Raw genomic sequence first — 5,255 nt, 5'->3', positions numbered from 1 at the left:
AGGTCACCACGTTGGCCAGGATGGTCTCGATCTCCTGACCTTGAGATCGGCCCGCCTCGGCCTCCCAAAGTCCTGGGATTACAGGCATGAGCCACTGTGCCCGGCTCTTTTTTTTTTTTTTTTTTTACACCGTGAAAGTGTCATTTTTGTCAGATCGACCTAATGTTTGCCAAATGTTTTCAAACAGCCCTGTCCAGAGAAATTCAATCATGCTGTAGTCCTCTGACTTGCTGAGCTAGCTTGTCCTCAGTCTTTAGATTAAAATATTTTCCATATGTTCAGAAGAGGTAATGTTTATACATGTTGGCATGAAAATGGCGATGCATTCTGTGTTTTTGCATGAGCTGGCATAATGTGCATTTATTTCTCTGTTCCCATCTCAAAAATCCCCTTGTAGATGACCAGTGAACTACCTCTTTCCCATAGAATACCACTACATAGGTATCCACGTGACTGCTGCACTGTGCGTGTGTTATTATTAAATATTTGACACTGTCGTGTAACTATTTGTTTACATAGCAGTTAGGTTTCTCAAGGACCTATTTTGTCTTCCTGGAGCCAAGGACACTGCCAGGCACCTGGTAGTTGTGCAATAAATGTTTATAAAATACATGCCATTCGTATTACAAATAGTCTTGTAGTTCATAAAATGTGAACCTGGATTTTACAATCTTTTATTGGTATATGTCTCTTGTAGGTGCCGATAGGTTGAACGTACCTAATCCAAAAACTCCAAATCCACAATGCTTCAAAATTCAAGACATTTTGCATGCTGATGTGATGCTGAAAGGAAATGCTCATTGGGAATATTTTGGATTTTGAATTTAACTTAAATTATGCTTAACCAGTACATAGTATGCAAATATTCCAAAATCCAAAAAATATTGAAATCCACAACACTTTTTGTCCCAGGCATTTCACAGAAGGGATGCTCAATCTATATTTTGAAACTCATACTTTGCTGTTGTTAGAGAAAAAACACAAGGTTTTTTTTTTTTTTCTTTTTGTAATGGTGTCTTGCTGTGTTGCCCAGGCTAGACTCAAACTCCTGAGCTAAAGTGATCCTCCTGCCATAGCCTCCTGAGTACCTGGGATTACAGGCACGTGCTGGCATGCCCTCCTAGACACAAGTTGTTATTGTACCTTTTCAATAGTCAAGAAAAAGTAAGTAAATTAGAAGGAAAAAAAAACTACACAAGGGGTTTCAAAGGCAGACCCTTTTAAAAAGTTTTTTATTTATTTTCCTCTTTTCATGATAACGTTGTTAAACCTGATAGCTAAATTGCCAATAAATACTATGAATAAGATCTTGGTCTTGGAATAAGGTCATATTCTTCCTAAGGGAAACCTGCAGGATTTTTATGCATCCAATTTGCAGTTCAGTTCAGGTAATTATGCCATTGTAGACCTTCTGTTTGAGGCTTGCAAAATTGTATATTATCCATAAAGTAGCCACCATGATTTTTTTTTTTTTTTTTGAGAGAGGGAGTCTTGCTCTGTCCCCCAGGCTGGAGTGCAGTGGCAGGATCTTGGCTCACTGCAAGCTCCGCCTCCCGGGTTGACGCCATTCTCCTGCCTCAGCCTCCCAAGTAGCTGGGACTACAGGCGCCTGCCACCGCACCCGGCTAGTTTTTTTTTGTATTTTTAGTAGAGACGGGGTTTCACCATGTTAGCAGGATGGTCTTGATCTCCTGACCTCGTGATCCGCCAGCCTCGGCCTCCCAAAGTGCTGGGATTACAGGCTTGAGCTGCCACGCCTGGCCGCCACCATGATTTTTTTAAATTATCATTGAAGCCATTTACCGGAGATGCCAGCGTCTGTTGGACTCTGCTCGCATCGAGACAAGACCACCATCTGTCAGAACAGCCACTGCTTCTCCACCTTTGATCCTGGCTCGGAGCAATGCCTGTCTATATCTTTAAAAGAGAAAAAAAATGAAACGACTTGAATTGTTCCAGAGATGTTGCATTCATTTTCTGTTGCTGGATAACCAATTACCATAAGTGTACCAACTTAAAAGAACAAAGCGGCCAGGTGCGGTGGCTCACGCCTGTAATCCCAGCACTTTGGGAGGCCGAAGGGGGGGGCGGATCACGAGGTCAGGAGATCGAGACCATCCTGGCTAACATGATGAAACCCCGTCTCTACTAAAAAAAAAAAAGTACAAAAAATTATCTGGGCGTGGTGGCGGGCACCTGTAGTCCCAGCTACTCGGGAGGCTGAGGCAGGAAAATGGCGTGAGCCCGGGAGGCGGAGCTTGCAGTGAGCCGAGATCGTGCCACTGCACTCCAGCCTGGGCAACAGAGCGAGACTCCGTCTCAGGGAAAAAAAAAAGAACAAAGCTACTTGCCCTCTTACAGTTCTGTAGGTCGAAAGTCCCATAGGTCTCACCGGCAGAAATCAAGGTGTCAGCAGGGCTGCGTCTCTTTCCAGAGGGTCTAGGGGAGGATCCATTTCCTGCTCATTGTGGCTGTTGGCTGAATTCAGTTACTTGCAGTTGGACAACTGAGGTCCTTGTTTTCTTGCTGACTGTCACATGAGGGCTGTTCCCAGTTTCCAGAGGCCGCTCACATTCCCTGGTCTCCTGATCTGTGGCTCCCTTTCTTCATCTTCAGTGCCAGAAACCGTGTTTTGCTTCCCTCTCATGGCTTCAGATATTTCCTCCTTCTCCTCCACTGTCTTCTTTCTCTCTCTCTGACTGCAGCCAAGAAAGGCTGTCTGCTTTTAAGGCCTCACGTGATTAGATGGGGCCTCCCTGGATGATCTCCCCATCTCAGGCTTCATAACCGTAATCACCTGTGCAGAGCCCCTTTGCCACGTGACATTATCTAGTCACAGGCTCTGGGATGAGTGTGGATGGATGTCTTTGCGGGAGGAGCCATTATTCTGCCCACCATAGGTGTCCTCCTTTTTTTGTTGTTGTTTTTTTTTGTTTGTTTTTTAGAGACAGGGTCTCACTTTGTCACCTGGGCTGGAATGCAGTGACATGATCACTGTTCACTGCAGCCTCTAACTAACTCCTGGGCTCAAGTGATTCTCTCGCCTGAGTATATATATAGTACTACAGTATATAATACATAGGACTATAGGTGTGAGCCACTGCACTTGGTTAATTTTTAAGTTTTTTTGTTTTTATTTTTTAAATTTATTAAACATTGCTATGTTGCACAGGCTGGTCTTGAACTCCTGGGCTCAAGTGATCCTCCTGCCTGGGCCTTCCAACGTGTTGGGATGACAGGCATGAACCTCCGCATTCAGCCAGGTACTCTCCTTTGAGTCATATCATTGAGGAGGGACTCCTGTGGCATTTTCCCCCTGCTGGCATCTGGATGTTTCATTATTTGTTGACTTTCTGTTCTGAGCTGGCAGGTTCCGTGGGTTGCTAGCAAGTGGCTCATCGCCAGGTAGAGAGGCTGCCATTCTTTGCTAAGGAGTACTGTTAGCTTTTTCTCCTTGGGGACTGATCTTTTTATCTGAGAACTTTGTCAGAAACCAGGAAAATTTTTTTTTCTTGTAGCTTTTGGCATCTTCTATTGAAATGGGGTAGAAAGTGATAAAAAAAAAATAAAAGCACCCAGAATAAGTTAGAGTTGATCCCCCCTTTCCTTCACTAACCTCCTCTTTGGCTCTGTATTGATAATTGAATCTTTCTGAACACCAGTTTTTAAAATTAACGTGTTTTCAAAGGTCAGATATTATAATCCCTCTAACCAGGGATGTTTTAAAGTAAAAGAAGTGAAAGCTCTGGAAACTTTAACCTTTGTACCTTTCTCTCCATCTTAGCCATCCCATAGCAACAAGTGTTTATTTAGAAAGTTCTTGCCTTGAACTTGGCTCCATTTTAAGGGGGATTTGGAAGAAGTTTACAGCATCATCCCTAGCCTCAAAGCTTGCAATTTAGTGGGGAGATAACACCAAGGCCAGCTCACAGCACATGGCCTTGGATAGCTGAAGGCCTGTCATTGAGGGTTATGTGAGGATGACACAGGCTTGGATTTGACTGTGCTTATGAAGCCCCTGAACCTTACCGCTGGGCCCTTTAGCTATTCCTGTGGGTGCATCTCTGTCCCAGGCTTGTCCTTGAGGGGACGGAGGCCGTACCGAGTTTGATGCCAGTGTCTGTAGGTCTGGACTGTGTTGTTTAAGCTGCAGTGCCTGGGTTAGAGCCCCTCTGCACTGGCTGTAACTGCCTGTGCAGCAGCCCCGCCTTCTGTGCCCCTGCTCGATTCTCTTCCTGGAACTCCCAGGCTCTTCCTGCCTGAGACTTCCCCTCGCCAACCTTATCCTTCCTCTGGCCACTTCGAGACTAGAGCCCTGCTGAGCTCCCAGGTCCCTGCCAGGGGCCCCAGGTTTCCACCTTGAACCTCTTGGCTGTGGGTTTGCTGCCTGGAGGGGAGGGAGTTGGCTCTCTCCTGATTGCCCCCTTACTTGGAGGGAGAGGGTCTGATGAGGGCCTAGACTTCATCTCCTGCCACTGCCTGCTAAGACCTGGCGAGGACAAATACCCGCTAAGGAGAGGAGGAGCAGGGTGTGTGTTTGTGGTACAGAGACGTAACCTATGCGTGGCTCAGGAAGCCCTGTGGAGGTGGTGGTGGTGGTGACACTACAAAGGCATGAGATCAGTCAGGGTTTGGTAGAAAGCCTGGCGTGGTGGCTCATGCCTGTAATCCCAGCCCTTTAGGAGGCTGAGGCGGGAGGATCGCTTGAGCCCATGAGTTCAAGACAAGCCTGGACAATTTGGCGAAGTCCCATCTCTACAAAAGATTGCAAAAATTAGCCAGCCGTGGTGGCGTGCCCCTGTAGTCCCTTCTACTCAGGAAGCTGAGGTGGGAGGATTGCCTGAGCCGGGGAGGTTGAGGCAGCAGTGAGCCGAGATTGTGTCACTGTACTCCAGCCTGGGAAACAGAGCAAGACCCTGTCTCAACAAAAGAAAAAAAAAAAGAATTGATGAGAAGGAAAGGCCAGTGAACACCATACGTGAAGATGGAGAGATGAGAGCGAGTTTGATGGGGCCTCACTGCAGCGGGAGAAGGCTGCCTTTGCTCATGGAATCAGATGCTTGCTAGGGAATGTGCAGAAATTAGGTGGGATGGGCAGCCTGGGGTTAGAAGCCTTAAACCATTGGTTCCCCACCTAGGATGATTCTGCCCAGGGGACATTTTGTAATATCTAAAAGACATTTTTGGTCTCATAGCTATGGTCAAGTGATGCTACTGGCATTTACTGAGTAGAGACCAGGGATGCTGAGAAACAT

General features: G+C 46.3%; 1 pseudogene; it reads right to left on the bottom strand.

The window, feature by feature from the left end:
- Positions 1-2,123: 2,123 nt before the first annotated feature.
- LOC131381742 (protein GVQW1-like) lies at positions 2,124-3,339 on the bottom strand (annotated as a pseudogene).
- Between the last annotated feature and the right edge of the window lie 1,916 nt (positions 3,340-5,255).

This window comes from Hylobates moloch, unplaced genomic scaffold (genome assembly GCF_009828535.3).
Source record: "Hylobates moloch isolate HMO894 unplaced genomic scaffold, HMol_V3 SCAFFOLD_17, whole genome shotgun sequence".
Classification (NCBI taxonomy): Eukaryota; Metazoa; Chordata; class Mammalia; order Primates; family Hylobatidae; genus Hylobates; species Hylobates moloch.
This window is presented reverse-complemented; position numbering and strand designations above follow the sequence as displayed.